This window comes from Theobroma cacao, chromosome 5 (genome assembly GCF_053813885.1).
Source record: "Theobroma cacao isolate CCN51 chromosome 5, ASM5381388v1, whole genome shotgun sequence".
In the NCBI taxonomy this organism is placed as follows: Eukaryota; Viridiplantae; Streptophyta; class Magnoliopsida; order Malvales; family Malvaceae; genus Theobroma; species Theobroma cacao.
Genome location: NC_142643.1, coordinates 5,912,438 through 5,930,998, shown reverse-complemented (window position 1 = coordinate 5,930,998; position 18,561 = coordinate 5,912,438). Strand labels below are relative to the sequence as shown.

Below are 18,561 nucleotides of genomic sequence, written 5' to 3'. Positions count from 1 at the left end.
TTTTAATTCTTAATTGAATTTCCATTATTACAAGTGAGAAAATTAATTAATAAATAACCTTGAAAATATTATTGTTGCATAAGAGTTGTTGATTTGCTTCATGCAAGTGTACGTATTGCAACAAGTAATATAGAAGTAAGTAGTGTGTTGAATTTTATTGAGAATTGCACCAACTTAAGGTAAGTACTAAAATTGTGACAAACTAATTTTATCTAAGTAGTCAAAATTAAATGATTATATAAAACCTAAATTAAACTAAAAAATTAAAACTAATAATTAAAAAACAAAATTCACTAGAAAATCAAATTGCTCAAAACCCTAGGATTATGATATCCCTCACACTCATTTGAATCCTCTTTCTCTATCTAAACTTACTTCAATGGCTAAAGTTACAAACATAGAGTCCCAAGCTATTTACAAGTCTTTGTCGACGTGCTCATAAAAATATTTATCTCAATTAATTTACTATATGTCTATATAAATTCAATTGAAGACAAATTCATTAAATTTATATCTAATATTAGCTACATGCAACACATAGATATATGTCTATTCTACATGCAAATCAAATTATATAATCAAACTAAGTGATTATGAACACATACTATTCCATTCATGGCCTAATCTAAACTTTTTTCGTCATGTTATATGATATCCAAATTAATCTAATTGATGGTCAAGCAACTAGAAGCATTAAACACAGAATTGGAAAAAACAACTCATATTCCATTAAAAATAAGCTAAAGAGAAATTAAAAATCTAAATTACATATTAAGTTCCATCATAATCCTAGAAAAAGTAAATTAGCTCATAATATTGACTAAAGACACCATTCAAAGAAAATTAACTATTAATCCAAGTTAAAGAAAATGAAAAAATAAAAACAAAAGTAGAGATAGAAACTAATATATTGAAGCTCTTTTATTTTAATTCTCCCTCAAATTCTCTTACTTTCTTGCTTTGTTTGTGGCTTTTTTTCTCCAGAATAATTGCTTGTTATCTCTTTTCCCAAACTTCTGAAAAAGGTCCCTTAGATACTCTCCAAAAGCCTTAGTTTTAAAAATCCCATCAAAGCATATTTTGGAAGTTTGTCTGGCACAACAACCTAGCCTTTCTTGGCATCGAGGCACCATGCTTTTGGGTTTGAGTATGATGCTTCATTCTTCAACCAACGTCACGGTCTCCTTTCACTAGTGCCACAACGTTGTGCTCTTGGGTCCTACTATGGGGCTTTGATGCATCTTGGTCCATAACCTTGAGCAATTCAAGGCCACAGCTTTCATTCATTCACATGTTGTCTCGTGTTGACCTGCAGTAATCTAGCCTTTTCTAATGTGATTTTCACCTTGATCAAATCAAAACTGGGTAAAGTGGTAAATATGAAAGTTGTAGTCCTATCTCTTAGCTTTTCAATGGCTTAAAAATCACATTACTTGGATTTCTGTATCTCAAGTGATGCTCGAAATATTGCAGTATGTACGAACAAAGCCATCACCATATTTGCACAGATTTTCATCAATTAAGGTAATTTCATCAAATTTCTTACAAAACAATGAAAGAGATCAATAATAATTAAACTTAAAGTAATTTAAAGTAAAATAACATAAAATTAAACTAAACTAACTTAAAGTAAACTAATTAACATCTATTAAACTAAATTAAGAAAAATAACTAATATACTTAATTTCCAAACCAAGAAATCTAAAAAACTTAGCTATTTAAACCCACAAAATGTGACAAAATAACTTTATATAATAGGGTTATCACACCCCCAAACTTAAGATTTTGTTAGTCCTTACGTAAAACATAAACTAAAATGCAAAAACATAAATGAAGAAAACAACTTAACTAGAAATAAATTGCAGCAACTCAATAATCACCTTTAATATCCTCATAAGTTAATCCCTATTCTTAACTCTAAGTAACAAATAAATATTATTTAAAATTGGGTTTCAATTCAAATGCAAGCTTATCATCAAATGGATTTCAATGTGTGTGTGTAATTTTTTTGTGAAGAACATCATACAGTCCGAATAAGTTTATATGTATGCAAAATTCAAATTAGTACTAGAGTACCATAAGTTTGCTTTTCATTTCTCTCTCCACTAATGTGGGCTAATACTAAGTTAAGGATTATTAGGTCTTTATCAAGCTTGTAATATATAGCTAGGATCAAGATAGGATATGGAATATTAATGTGGCTCAAATCACCTTAAGCATATAGTCATTCTAAAACCTATAAAGAGCTTTATTTTCCTTCACCAAGTACACCCATTTTTCATTAAAATTTTCTTTTGCTCAACACTTTTTTCTTTCCTTATTCTTTTTCTTTTTCTCAATAACACACCTCCAAAATTATTTATTTTATTGGGTAGTTAGATGAATACAATCATGCTTTTAAATTTTTAATCACTTTTCATTTTTACTATCTTCTTCACAATCTAGCTTTACACTTCCTAAATTGACTTATACACTTAGGAGTAAGAGATGTAACAAGTTGGAAATTTTTATATAAGGGTTTAGGCTAATAATTAAGTGCTTAAACAAAGAAAAGGTTACATTAGGCTCAAAGGGGTATTCTAAGGATATTTATATAACAAGGTGGCTCGAAAAGCTCAATCAGTTCAAAGATGGTCTAAATCATTTTTTTAACTAAGTATAACCTAAGATTTTACCTTGAGAGAGAATCTAACAAATTTTAGAACTCAATACATAATTCAAGATCTTACATTTACATAAAACCTTATCTAAATATGCACAATGAATCTAAGCAAAAGACACGATGCTCAAATTAAGTAGAAATCACATCCCAAAAATGAACCTTAGCATAAGAATTTACATAATACTTAAACAATATTCACAGGTTTCAAAGAATCAAGATAAGAATATAATTAGATTCTCATCATTGGATAGGTAGATTAAAGAAAGTGGCACAATTAAATCTAGTTCAAGTTCTTAAAACATGCAACAAATTAACTGATAAATAACTTAACTAAACTTAAGATCTAAAAAATATAATTGCAAAATAAAGAAAACAAAGCATAAAAATTAAAAATTTACCTCAAACTTAAAGATAACATTGTCCCTAATGTTAGTAAAAGTAAAGAAAAGGAATACTCCCCTAACTCGCGGACAAACACTACTAGTCATCCTCCTCCTCATCTTTATTCTAGTCCACCATGGTGGGATCATATGGCAGTGTAGGAAAATAGGCCATGTCCATGCCAACATGTTCATCATAAGCTATCATCATCTGCTCAATTGATTGCATACACACAGCATGATGGTCCATGAGAAGCTCAAGCCTTTCCATTCTCTAAGACATGGAAAAATGTTGAGGATGTTGCTGCAATGGTGGATGGCGTGAGGCTAATGAAGAACTTCCTCTAGCAGTTGAATGCCCATGAGTATAAAACCTACGTATAATTCCTACATCTAGAGGGACTTTGGGATGCAAGATTACTTCACTCCTTTCCCAAATCACTCCCACTTTTTTGCACAAAGTCGTGATCAAGGATGGATACCAAAGTCCATCATAGGGTGAGTGAATAGCTTGAACAATACTATTGAACACTAATTGACCCACATTGATTGACGTCCTTGAAACAATTACATAAAGTAAAATGGCATTGTCTTTTGTCATGTCACTAAAATACTTCGTAAAGAGTAATCTTGCTGCCAAAAAGTGATACCATAATTTATAATCATTTTTCATGGTATTGGCATTAAAATACAATGGCACACCCTTAGTCATTTTCCATTCTTTACCTTAGTTGCAAAGCAACCCAATATTAGGTAAGTTATAAAATTGGTTAATTGTTTGATTGTTAAAGCGTACCTAATACCTTTGGACAAAAACTTGCCCATTCTCATGTTCAACGGCATTGACATAAAATTCTCAAACAACAGGCAATACTGCCGCCTTAGGTTGCTCACAAAATTTTTCCCATTGATGCTTATTAATAATCTTATGAACATAACCATAAAGTCCAGGATGAAAATCAATACCTCGCTTCGGAATAGGGAATTTTTGCAACAAGGACTGCGAATGCCTTGTAGCAGTGTCAGCAGAAACAAACTTACTTTGATTGAAAAGGGTCTTACTTCCACGACCTCTAACTATTTTCTTGGGTGCCATAAAAAGTCAACAAATTTGTAGCAATTTAAACACAAGTTTCCACAAAAAAATGTAGTAGCTGTCTCACTTCTATCCATAAATATTTTTACCCAATTCACTAGTGCACAAATCCTCTCAATTCCACAAGTTACTATTCAAGTACATAAATTTTTATTTACTCATAATTTCCTGGCATCAAATATTCACAATAATCAATTGAGAAGAAGTAATTTGCAAGCACACATATCATAATCTCAAACTTGTCACAAAGCCACTAATCAACAACCACAAACTCTTTTTCAATATCAAAATCTACCAAAGAGAAAATCATCAAGGAACAAAACCACTTACTTGAATTTTCTACAAAAAAAATTGGTTGTTGAATGAGTGGAAGATGATTTGATGGCTTTAAAGCTTTGATTTAGAGCAAAAGTTTGACAATGGAAGCTTGTTTTTCAGTGGGTAGTTTATAGAGAGAGAAAGAAAACCTACAAAGTGAAAGAGATGAAGAATGGAAAAAAGAGGCGGGTTTATAAAGTGTAGGGCTCGAGTGGGCATAGCAAAGCTCTAGTCTTGTCCCTTTTTATGGTAGATGCACAAGAGTGGGCATCACGACGTTGGGCTAGGGGTGCCATAGCCCCCACTCTCGTGTTTTTGTATAAAAGAAGGCATCATGAGCTGGCGCCACGGCCTTCACACCAATGGCGTCACAACGCCATTTTGATTTTTTTTTTAATAAGTACTTGTAAAACAAAAGAGAAAAAGAAAATTAAAATCAGGAAATAAAACCAAAAATGTAAAATAAAATTTCAAGTAAAAATAAAAGTCAATACGCTAAATAAAATAACAAAAAAAAAACTAAGTTTAGAAAACTTGGGTTGCCTCTTAAGCAGCGTTAGCTTTATTGTCATCAACTGGATTTCTTTCTAGTTCATTTGGGATCGGAAAGGTTGATGGAGGATCGTTGACGATCAATGTTACCTCCCTAATAATGCTTCAATAGTTGCTCGTTCACTTTGAATATTTCATTTGTTGTACCATCCATTACCTCTACTATTCTATGTGGAAACACTTTTGATTACAATGAAAGGCCACAACCATTTTGATTTCAACTTACCTAGAAATAGCTTCAAGTGTGAGTTAAACAATAACACATGTTGACCAAGCTCAAAATGACGTTCAACAATCTTTCTATCTCGCCATCTCTTCCTTTTCCTTATAAATATTGGCATTTTCATAGGCATCAAGTCAAAATTCATCTATCTCGTTTGTTGAGATAGACGTTTCTCACCAGTAGCTTCAAGATCAAAATTCAATTTCTTTATGGCTTAATAAACATTATGCTCCAACTCCATTGGAAGGTGACATGCTTTACAAAAAAACAATCTATATGGAGACAAATCAATCGGCATTTTGTAAGCAATCTGATATGCCCACAATGAGTCATCTAATCTCTTGACCTAATCCTTTCTTGATAGAGATACAATCTTCTCCAAAATCCTCTTTATTTCTCTATTGGAGACTTCAACTTGTTCACTGGTTTGTGAATGATAAGCAATCGCAATTTTGTTTTTGACTCCATACTTAGCAAGAATTGCTTCCAAATACTTGTTGGAAAAGTGGTTGCCTTTATCATTTATAATTGCTCTTTGTGTGCCAAATTTAGTGAATATTTTCTTTTTTAAGAATTTTGACACCACCTTAGCATCATTCGTAGGCAAAGCTAAGGCTTTCACCAACTTGAAAACATAGTCCACTGCCACCAAAATGTAATAATTGTTGAAAAAGAAATAAATGGTTCCATGAAATTTATACCCCATATATAAAAAATCTCCACTTCAAGGATGTTATTGAACAACATCTTATGTTTTTGGAAATGTTCCCCACTCTCTGACACGTATCACAATAAAAAACAAAATTGCGAGCATCCTTATAAAGTGTAGGGCAATACAAACCTGACTGAAGAACTTTCACTACTGTTCTTTCCCTTCCAAAATGGCCCCCATAATCTGAAGAATGACAATGCTTCAAATTGCTTTCAACCTCTTTCTATGGGATGCACATTCTCAAAATTCTATCTGCACATTGCTTAAACAAAAACATTCATCCCATACATAAAATTTAATATCATGAAGAAATTTCTTTCTCTGATGGCCATTCAAATCAAGAGGAAAAATTTTACTTACAATGTAATTTACGTAGTCAATGTACCAAGGTAATTTCTTTTACCTAACAAGTAATAATTGTTCATCAGGAAAAGTTTTATCAATCAGAGTTAAGTCTTTACCTTGGTTGTCATTCTCAAACCTTGACAAATGGTCTGTTACTTGATTTTCCATACCTTTTCTGTTTCTGATTTTGAGATCAAATTCTTGAAGCAATAAAATCCATCGTATCAATCTTGGCTTGGCATCTTTCTTATCAATCAAGTACTTAATTGCAACATGGTCAGTGTACATAATAACCTTAGTGCCAACCAAATATGCACAGAACTTATCAAATGCATAAACAATAGTGAATAATTCTTTTTTAGTGGTGGTATAATACATTTGAGTTTTAGTCAAGGTCTTACTAGCATAATAAATAGAATAAAAAATTTTTCTTTCTTCTAACCTAACACTGCATCTACAGCATAGTCACTAGCATCACATATAAGCTGAAATGGAAGTGTCCAATTAGGAACTATGATGATGGGTGCATATACTAATTTTTTTTTCAATATTACCAATGTTGTATCACATCAATCATCAAACTTAAAGGGAACATCTTTTTCCAACAAGTTACACAAAGATTTGGAAATTTTAGCAAAGTCCTTAATAAACCTCATATAAAAACCTACATGACCAAGAAAACTTCTAATACCTTTTATAGAAAACGGTGGTTAAAGTTTCTCGATTGTCTCTATTTTGGCTTTGTCTACCTCCAATTCTTTGCTTAAAACCTTGTGACTAAGGACAATGCCTTCTTGCACCATGAAGTGGCATTTCTCCCAACTCAGCACCAGGTTTGTCTCTTCACACCTTCTCAAGACCTTGTCAAGATTCAACAAACACTCATCAAAATTGTTACCAAAAATAGAAAAATCATTCATAAATACCTCTTAGATCTGTTCCACTGTATTATAGAAGATAACCATCATGCATCTTTGAAAAATGATTGAAGCATTGCATAGTCCAAATGCCATTATTCTGAAAGCTAAAGTACCATAAGGGCATATAAAAGTAGTCATTTCTTGATCCTCTAGAGCTATTGCAATCTAATTGTATCTTGAATACCCATCCAAGAAACAATAAAATTCCTTACCAGCCAACCTATCCAACATCTGGTCAATAAACGACAAAGGAAAATGACCTTTCCTTATGGCCTTATTAAGCTTTTGGTAGTCAATGCATACTCTCCATCCATTCAGTGTTCTATAGGGAATGAATTCATTGTTCTCATTTTCTACCACAATCATCCCACATTTCTTTTGACCATATTACACTGGACTTACCCATGCACTGTCCGATATATAATAGATGATGCCAACATCTAACCATTTGATTATCTCTTTCTTCACCACCTTCTTCATGATTGGATTGTTTATTCTCTAGTGCTTGATGGTGGCTCGATTATCATCCTCCAATAGAATCCTATGCATACATATTGAAAGACTAATTCTCTTTATGTCTGCAATTGTCCATCCCAATACCTTTTTGTGCTATTAAAACTCTCAAAAGCTTATTTTCCTACATGTTGGTAAGAGTAGAAAAAATAATCATAGAAAGAATAGATGAGTTACCAAGATATGCATACCTCAAGTGATTTGGCAAAGGTTAAGCTCCGACTTAAGTGGTTTTTCAATTAATGGCTTCACTAGTAAAATTAAAGAAGATGAGAAATCCAACATCTCAAATTGTGGCCTCATGACACAGGATGGGGCATCCAACAAATTCACACATTCAATGACATTTTCATCATGTCTCTTAGAATCAATTACTAAGGAAGCGTCAAGAGTGTCATTAGGGTGGTTTTCCCTAAACGTTTCATTTGTAACTCTATCAACTACACTTGCCACAGAACATTCATCATGATAATTAGGAAACTTTAAAGTTTTAAAAGTATTGAAAGTTACCTCTTGATCTTGCACTTTTAAGGTAAACTTTCCTTTTTCCACATCAATAAGTGCTCTAGTAGTGCGAAAGAAAGGTCTCCTTAGGATAGTTGGGAGTTTTTTATCCTCCTCCATGTCAAAAACAATGAAATCGGTCAAAAAAATAAACTTGTCTACTTTCATTAGCACATCTTCGATAATACCTCTATGATATGTGAGGGTTTAGTCAGTAAGTTGTAAAGTTACAGTGGCGAGCTTAATTTCCCCTAAACCTTACTTCTTATAAATCGACAGTGGCATCAAATTGATACTGGCTCACAAGTCACTCAAAACCTTGGTAAAAAATAGTGCACCAATAATGCAAGGAATGGTAAAGCTGTTAGGATCCTTAAGTTTTGAAAGAAGCTTATTCTGAATGATTGCATTGCTTTCCTCAGTGACTGCCATTGTCTCATACTCACCCAATCTTTTTTTCTTGGTTAAAATATCTTTCAAAAACTTCACATAAGTAGGTATTTGTTCTAAAGCTTCAGCAAAAGGTATATTGATATGGAGCTTTTTAAATATCTTTAAAAACTTCTAGAATTGACTATCAAGCTTTTGTTTATGAAAAAACTGAAGAAAGGGTGGTGATGGTGGAGTACACGCTACCTCCTTCTCTTGACTCTGCTTATCCACATTCACAATCACTGTCTCATTTACCACTTACTTACCTTTTGGTTCAGCTTGTTTGGGAGTGCTTTCAACCTCTTTTATGTTTTTCAGAGTAATGGCCTTGACATGTTCCTTACCTTCTTTCCTAGGATTAATTTCTATGTCACTTGGTAAGGTCCCTTAAGACCTATTGTTGGTGGTGTTAGCAAGTTGCCCAACTTGAGTCTTTAGGTTTCTCAGTGAGGGTGCTTGATTATGAATGAGAGAGTCAATCTTGGCCATGTATTGCATTAGCAACTCCTCCATAAATGGTTTTTTTTTTCTGGTATAAGAAGTCTTGCTTGCTATTAAAAATCAAGAGGTATATTAGGTCTTAAAGCTACAGAAGACCCCTGATTATTACCCCAAGAAAAGTTTGGATGGTTCCCCCACCCAAGATTATAAGTTTTGGAATAGAGATTGTTTTGTTATTTATTCCCCACAAACTGAACCAATTCTGAACTGCCTAAATGCTAATCACTTGCATGCCCATTTCCATAATAATCATAAGATACAAACAGACTTTAAATTGTATGAACTTATTGAACTCCAAAAAATCAAATTTCTTAGTAAGGGTAGCTACTTGTGTGGTTAATGCATTGATAGCATCGAGCTAATGTGCACCAGCTACTCTTCTAGTCATTGCTATCTCAAATGACCATTGATAATTGTTTGATGCCATTTCTTCCAACAAATTATACGTTTCATCAATAAACTTAGCCATAAAAGCTCTTCCAACTGCTGTATCAATAATAGTTCGAATATGACCAGTCAAACCATTAAAAAATATTTATACTTGAAGTCACTTTGGTAAACCATGATGAAGGCAGCGTCGAAGCAAATCTTTGTATCTTTCCCAAGCCTCGTACAACGATTTAGAGTTAAGTTGCATGAAAAAAGTAATATCATTTCTCATCTTCGTTATCTTGGCCGAAGGAAAGAACTTGGCTAAGAACTTCTAAGCAAAATCATCCTAAGTCGTAATGGAGCTCGTAGAAAGATAATTCAACCAAACCTTCACCTTGTCCCATTAGAAGAAAGGAAAAAGTGGTAGTTTAATAACATCATCAGTAACTTCATTGTGCTTGAAAGTGTAGCAAATCTCTAAAAAATTTAAAATGTGAGCATTTGGGTCATCATTATATAGACCCCCAAACTGGACTGAAGTCTGTATCATTTGAATGATTGCTAGCTTTATTTCAAAGTTGTTAGCTTGGAGAGTCAACATTCGAATGCTCGAGTGAAGACCTTATACTAACGGAATAGCATAATCTCTCAAAGATCGATTATCTTCCACTAATTGCCCTTGAATTTGATGCTCTCCTTGTTATTTAGCCATTGGTTCTAGGTGAGATGAAGTTTGTAAATTTTTTGTCCAAAGTCTTCAAAAAGTTATCTCGATATCTGGATCAAGAGGTAAAATCTCCAAACTTCTTATTCTTCGTATAGAATGACTAAAAGTACTTGAAATAAAGAAAAAAAACAAAGCTTGAAGTAGAACTAGTTAGCTTGGTATTAATATTAGTAAAATGTAAGAAACAATTCCCTAGTAACAGTTAAAAATTTGTTATTGATTTTCTTCATGTAAGTGCATGTATCGCAACAATAATATCGAAGTAAGTAAAGTGTTGACTCCCAGAGGGAATTGCACCAACTTAAGCTAAGTACTAAAATTGTGAGAAACTAATTTTATCCAAGTAGTCAAAATTAAAAGATTATTTAAAATCTAAATTAAAACTAATAATTGAAAAGCAAAATTCACTAGAAAAGCAAGCGATTAAAAGCCTAGGATTATGATATCCCCTAACATTTCATGTGAGTCATCTTTCTCTCTCTAAACTTACTTCAATGGATAGAATTGCTAACATAGAGTCCTAAGCTATTTACAAGTCTCTGTCGATGTGCTCATAAAAATATCTATCTCAATTAATTTACTATATGTTTATGTAAATTCAATTGAAAACAAATTCATTAAGTTGGTGCTCTAATCTTGGCTAATCTTGGCTACATACGACACATAGGTATATGTCTATCTTATATGTAAATCAAATCACTTAATCAACTAAGTGATTATAAGCACATGCTATTCTATTCATGGCCTAATCTAAACTCCATTCGTTAAGTTATATTTAGATATCCAAATTAATCTAATTGGTGATCATTATAGTAATGTGTGGGTATTGAAACCCGACCACTGGACGTAAAAAATACAAAAGTAGCCACCAATATTTTTTATTTAGGTGCGATTAGCTACATATTGACTCTGTTCTAATAGACGAGGTCTTAAATTGACTTTAGGTTCGTCAAAAGAGTGATGAACTGGTTTGCGATTTATTAGAGTTGGGTTCGAGAGTATGGTTACGCATGGGAAAGGATTAGCACCCTCGTGATCCCATTTCATGAATGGTACTACTCAATCATATGTTATCATAATCCATTGATTTTATTCTTATGTTTCCCTAATTATTGTTTATTTACTTTATTCTTTATTTTATTAGCAAATTAAAACATTTTATTTGGTTTTATGGGTGCACATGATGCAATTATGAAATAATGGGAAGTGAAAACTTTGTTTTGAAAAATCATTCGTAGACCATCCCAACACTTTGGAGAAGTCTCGAAGTTTTCCTCACCTACGAATATCTCTGAAAAACCTCGTCTCTATAAGTCCTTTGAGAAAATCCCATCGTCGGGGTTCTCGTCCCATTAATAAACTAAACATGTTGTATGCTATGTAAAAATAAAATTATGAATGATGTCACATGAGCACGTTATGACCATAGTTTTGTTGATTAGAATTTATATATAGTTGATGGTTTAATATAATTAAATAACCCATTTATTTATTTGTTTACTATATATATCTTTTAAAGAATATTTTATTTAAATGTGATTGAAAGAATTGACAGATTGTTCAACAACTTTTTATGGGGAGGGTCGGCAAGTATTAGAAAAATTCATTGGGCTTCGTGGCATAAGATCACTATTCCATCTAATGAGGGAGGACTAGACATCAGAGGCCTAGATGATGTGGTGAAGGCCTTTAGCATGAAACTTTGGTGGAGGTTGTTGACTTGTAACAACATTTGGACGCAATTTATGCAGAGTAAATATTGTGCTGGTCAAATTCCAAGGAATGTACAATCGAAGCTTCATGATTCACAAATATGGAACCAGATGTTAGCGAGCTGCCTGGTCACAGAGCATTACACTAGGTGGCGGATTGGTAAGGGTGAGTTATTCTTCTGGCATGACTGTTGGATGGGTGAAGCACCATTGGTTAGTCGATTTCCATCATTTGCATCATCTACGACAAGAGTCCACTTTTTCTATGATAATGGCAAATGGGATGTGGGCAAGTTGAACGATGTGTTACTAGAGGATGTTGTGGCAGAAATCTTGAAAATTTTGATCGATCCACAGAGTGATGATAGGGCATATTGGGTACCTACCTCGGATGGTCAATTCACTACCAAGTTCGCTTGGGAGATAGTTCGACAGCGACAGTCGGTAAATCCTGTATTCAATTTAATTTGGCATAAATGCATTCCTCTTTCAACTTATTTCTTTCTATAGAGGTTATTACAAGATTGGATCCCAGTTGATTCGCGGTTGAAAACTAAAGGATTTCAGCTCAATTCCAAATGCCAACTTTGTAACTCCGAAGAGTCTCTCTTGCATGTCATGTGGGAATGCCCAATAGTTACATAGGTTTGGAATTATTTTGCAAAATTTTTCCAAATCAACATTACTCGTCACCAGACTGTTTCTCAGATAATATGGGCATGGTTGTACTCTAGTGATTATACGAAGAAAGGACACATAAGCACATTAATGCCTCTATTCATTTTTTGGTTCTTATGAGTTGAAAGGAATGATGCGAAGCATAGGGACCTTGGTATGTATCCTAACAGAGTGCCGTAGAGAATACTCAAACTCATCCACCAATTATTTCATGGGAGGCAATTCCATTGGTGGCAATGGAGGGGAGATCTACAGATTGCTCAAGCATGGGGTATAATATTTCAACAGGCAGTCCCTCATCCTCCAAAAATATTCTCTTGGCATAAACCATCAGCAGGTGAGTTTAAGTTGAATGTTGATGGTATTTCCAAGCATAATCGTCAGAATGCTGCAGGATGAGGACTTCTTCGAGACCATACAGGTACCATGATTTTTGAAATTTCTAAAAATTTTGGACCTTGTGATTCACTACAGGCAGAGTTAATGGCAGTCCATAAGGGTTTACTTTTATGCATTGAGCATAATGTTTTTAGACTTTGGATAGAAATGGATGCAAAAGTAGTGGTTCACATGATAAATGAGGGTCATCAGGGATCTTCTCGGACTTGGTATTTGCTTGCTTCCATTTGCAGATCCTTGAGTGGTATCTCGTTTCGGATTTCACACATTCACAGAGAGGGGAACCAGGCAGCAGACCATCTCGCAAATCAAGGGCATACACAACGGATCCTGCAAGTATTTTCACAAGCAGAAGGTCAGCTCAAAGGCATTCTTAGGTTAGATAAAATTTGTTTACCTTATGTTAGGTTTAAATGAATGTAAAGGAGTAGTACTCCTAATTTATTTTTCTTATTTTACTTTTCACATAGAATTTTGTAATATGGGTGTGTTTCAATATTATGACGATAGTAAAAAAAATGGTCATAAAATGAAACACTCCATTCTATGTGCCTTTCTTATCTACATTTTCTGTTTTAATGGTTATTTTAGTATATGAGCTCAATGTAATAGTAGGGAATATCTATTTTATTGTATCATCAAAAGTTATGCACATAAAATAGATTTCCTTACTCTAAGTGCTTTTATGAATCTTTCTTATGTTCATGTAACTTGGAGGTACGGTTTATGTCCCCCTCCTTTGTACTTTTATTTCGTTATTAATAAAATTTAACAGGTTAGCTGGGCCTTGCGTGAATTTCCAGCATAAAAAAAATATGTGTTTGCCTCATTTATTGTCTATATATATATATATTTAAGAAACATTCTATTTAAATTGATAATAAATTTTTTAATTAATATTAGTGGTTAACATTATTTTATTTTATTGAATTATTTTTTTATTGAACAAACAATTAATCTTTTATTTGCAATCTATTTTTGTTAAACTAACTAGTAACCATATCAAATTTAAATTTAGATGGAATATTGTATAAATTTATTTCTTTATGAATTTAAGGTAATTGCATGAATTAACGGAATATCAAAATACGAAATTAGGATTTATTTCGACACTTCGGAGAAAAACCTATTATATTCCATTCCTAGGAAAGGCATCCCGAAAATGGCAACGCTTTGCCTTTTCGGATGAAATTCCATCATCGAAATTAATCCAAAGCAACCACTTTATTACTATCTATATTTATATTCTAATTAACCCCCTTTTGTGAATAAATATCTTTTCTATTTTTTGTTATATATTTTATGCTATTTTTACTAATTTACCTAAGTTAGTTTTCACGACCTAATGTACTTCTGTTTTTTCCATTTAATTAACTCATTTTCTTATGATTGAATATTTTATTATTTTTTTTACTTCTTACCTAGTCTATTTTTCTTATGACTATATATATATATATATATATATTTTACATATTCATATATTTTCCTTTAGCTAAATTAATTTTCCTAACTAGATATTATTTGACTTACTTAGTTCTATATTTTTTACTGCTAAATATTTATTTATTTCTCTTATGTCCTTATATTTTAACCTAGATCTACTATTATTATTTTTTAGATTTGACATTCATTTTTTTCCTTTATACATATATTTTACCTAACTAACCTATTATTTTATAGCTAAATATTTATCTATTTTTTTTTCATTTATAGCTTTATATATATGTTACTTTTATTTTTCTAATCTAAAACATCATGTAAGTTTCATAATATATATTTTCATTTAAGCTAAGTAGATTTTTAAACAACAGATTTTGATCTACATAAGTGGGATAGTCCAAACCCAACAAGAAAGGAGTAAGACTTTACCTCACTTGGGCTAGGAATAACCTAAAGTAATCAGCCCGTGAAAGAGAACAAAGCTTGTTACACCAGCCCTCCAAGCTCCTTCAAAACGCACCGTTTAGGTACACAAAGAGGAGGATATACTCCTCCTAAAACGACGCCATTTAGGTGCTCTTCCTTCCACAAGGAAGCCTTAACAAAGCTATGCCATTTTGGCAATGAAAACCCTAGGTATAAAAAGAATCCTTTCCTTTTTTTCGAGTCATTCTTTCTTTTGCATTTTCTCTCTCTAGCGGCAACTCCTCATTCACTATAAAAAAAATCTCTCTTTTTTCCCTCAAATGAAACCCTAGCCTTTCAAACTTTCAAGCTTTCTTCTCAACCTTCCCATAGGCGACTCCCTCTCATTCTAAAACCAAAACCTAATAAAGATTCTCTTCCTAAAAATGATTTCTCCAAAAGCATCAAAACTCCCTTCACTCACTAGGCATTACATCCCACTTGTTTTTTAGTTTTTGGGTATTTTTAGTTTTTTGTTGTTATGGTATTGCTGGTTGATGGAATAGGAAAGTTAGGATTTTTGCTTTAGGTTTTTTGAGGTTTTTAGAGCTTTTCAACTAGGCTAGGGTTCTTGGCTATCGTTAGGGATTTTTTTTTTTTTGCTCCCACTCATCCATTCTTGGTTCGGCCTTTTTATGAACAAGGGAAGGATTTTCAAAATCCTTCTTTCCTTTTGCTGCCATTGACAGTGCCTTGGTGGTTGTATGCTGCCAAAGCTACCAAACCCTTGACTTTTTTAAATTGACTCTTGGTTCTTCATCATATGAGGGAAAGGGGGAAAACATGTAAATTTGAAAGGGTAAAAACCTTAGCAATAAATGGTGTTTTTTTGGAGAAGAAGCCACTGTGTCCTAGGGAGGTGAGAAAGGATGACAAGTTGATTATCCAACCTTTGCTGGTTGTCACGACAGTTGAGTCTTGGCATGGTAGCAATTCAATTTTTCTTTTTTCTTTTTTCCTTTTTTTTAATTAATTTATTTAATTATATATATATTTTTTTAAAAAAATGAATGACTACAGTTGCCTCTCTTTGCACATTCTTGAGAATCAAGATAATTCAAAGATGTAGACACCTTATTTCAACCAAGTTGAAAATGCTCCTCATTTGAAGGCTTCATAACTTTAAAAACAACTCATCATCTGAGGCTCCATAACCTTTAAATCAATTTGAAAAATAAACAACTCCTCATCCGAGGTTTCACAACTTTAAAGTCAATTTGAAAAATAAACAACTCTTCATCCGAGGCTCCATAACTTTAAATTCAATTTAAAAAATAAATAATTCCTCAACCGAGGCTCCACAACTTTAAAAATAATTTTGAAAAAGATAAACAACTCCTCATCCGGGGCTCCAGAACTTTAAAAACAACTCCTCATCGAAGGCTCCACAACTTTAAAAATAATCTTGAAAAAGATAAACAACTCCTCATTTGAGACTCCACAACTTTAAAAATAATTTTAAAAAAGACAAACAACTCTTCATCCAATGCTCCACAACTTAAAAAACAATTTTGAAAAAGATAAACAACTTTTCATCAAAGGCTCCACAACTTTGAAAACAACTCCTCATCTGAGGCTCCACAACTTTTAAATCAATTTGAAAAAATAAACAACTCTTCATCCAAGGCTCTACAACTTTAAAAATAATTTAACAAATAGGCAACATCAAGGTATTTTTAATTAAAATGATTATCCTAAGGTCTTGAGGATGACTGTTCAAGGATCTTGATAGTTTTCATTAATCTTGAAATACCCCATATTTTGATATAGTGATAAATAAAGTTGATCAAATGCAAATTGAGGTCAATTAAAATATTTAGAAGTGATAAAAGACGAAAGGAGTAGTTTAGGATAAAATATTTCGCAAGTGAGAAAATAATAATAAAATAATAATAATTTTATCGGAGGAGAATTTGTGAGATAAAAGGCGATTTGGAAGTCAAGTGAGGCATAATAAGGTATTTTGGGTACCAAGGAGACAAGATAAAATTTTTAGAATAAAATAATATTTTATTAATAAAATAATATTAAAATATTAATATTTAGCTTGATGTCGAAATCAGTCATGAAGAAGGATCATATCGTTGATCCAAGTGGGGGAGAAGATGACAAGCTCGACTCTATAAAATATTTGTCATGACATACATGTGATGGATAGCATGTTTGCATGCTAAGAGAGTTTCAAAAAAGTTACAAAAATTGGTATTGTACCTAAACGTACAACAAAGTTGATTTAAGCCTCGAACTAGATCAAATAGAGAATTCACAATGAAATTAAGATTTTTAAAGTCCCAGAATGGTTTAATATGGTGATTCGAAGTTCGAGGATCAATTTGGAGTCAAACCGGATTTTCGCTATCTAGGGGCAAAATGGTCATTTGCCACTTGGGGACAAAATGGGGATTTTAGAAAAGATTTTTTTGGTCCCATTTGACTTATTGGAGTATAATTTGACTTATTGGAGTAAGATTTCAGGTTTAGAAGTGAAAAATTTTAATTTCGGTATAATTTTGAGTAAAAGGGTAAAATGGTAATTTTGCCATCCTAGGGGCAAAATTGTAATTTTCCACCACCAAGACATTTTTCCAGCATATGGTCTTCCTTTATCCTCATTTTGACCATTGACTAATTGTGTGGTGGAGATAAAAAGGATTAAAATTTTAAAATTTTAAAAATGGACCAATAAGAAAATGCCATGTGTCATACCTTTATTATTTTATTATTTCTTTATAAAAAGGCATAAAATCAGCCCATTTTCTTGATATGGCCGGCCAAGCAAGGAAGAGAGAGAAAGAGAGGAAGAACAAAGGGAAAAACAAGAAAACCTAAGTGAAAATTCAAAGAAAAAGTGAAGAAATCAAGGAAACAAGTTAGGTAAGTTAGAATTTCTTTAGTTCTCCTTGATACCTAGCTTACCCATGCTTTTGTTCTTGATTTCTATGGTTGAATATTGAGTTATTATGATGAATTCAATTCTGAAAAATGGGTTAGGAGAGAGAAAATTGTTAGATTAATTTGATTTTAGACTATGTTAGTGTTTTAAGTTAGTTTAGCATATTTAGAAACAAAACAACAAGAAAATAATTTATTTTCTCCCACAATCATTAATGGCCAAATTTATCATGTGTTGAGTGAGGGTAAATTTGATTTTCATTTTAGGAGAATTGGTTAAGAAATGATGAATTATGAGACTATAAATAATAGAGATTCATTAGGGGTATTTTCGTAATTTACTACCGAGACTGATAAATTGAATCTCATTCACAGTCATGGAGGTAATTTAGTTATAATTGGAGTGTAGAAAGTGAGAAGAATTAATTTGGAGTTAAATTGGAGATAATAGGCCGAATTAGGTCAACACCGCATTTAAGCGGTAGTCGGATAAGTTGTATATCATATCATGCATATATACCGAACCTGAATTGATTTAATAATGGTCAAGTATTGATGTGGTGAATTATGTATTGTACATTGTGGATAGGTGGTGAGCAAAGTACACTGGTAAAAGTATAGAGATTGTGCTTGGAGATTGGGATTAGGAGTACATCGACTCCTAGAACAGTGAGTGAACTTATTATCGTCTTAATTATCTAGAGTAGTTTTATACAAC

The 18,561-nt window shown here is 32.6% G+C and overlaps 1 long non-coding RNA gene and 1 other non-coding gene across 3 annotated transcripts; one reads left to right on the top strand and one right to left on the bottom strand.

The window, feature by feature from the left end:
* Positions 1-1,078: 1,078 nt before the first annotated feature.
* LOC148762385 (uncharacterized) lies at positions 1,079-4,806 on the bottom strand. Of its 2 annotated transcripts, none has more exons than XR_016026260.1 (2): positions 4,469-4,806; positions 1,079-1,319 (listed from the first exon to the last, which is right to left on the bottom strand). It is a non-coding gene; the product is annotated as an uncharacterized LOC148762385 (long non-coding RNA). The 2 variants fall into 2 exon arrangements; XR_016026261.1 differs by having other exon boundaries at positions 1,079-1,309.
* A 4,909-nt stretch (positions 4,807-9,715) lies between these two features.
* Positions 9,716-9,822, top strand: LOC148762384 (small nucleolar RNA R71). Its single transcript, XR_016026808.1, has one exon. It is a non-coding gene; the product is annotated as a small nucleolar RNA R71 (small nucleolar RNA).
* Positions 9,823-18,561: the final 8,739 nt, after the last annotated feature.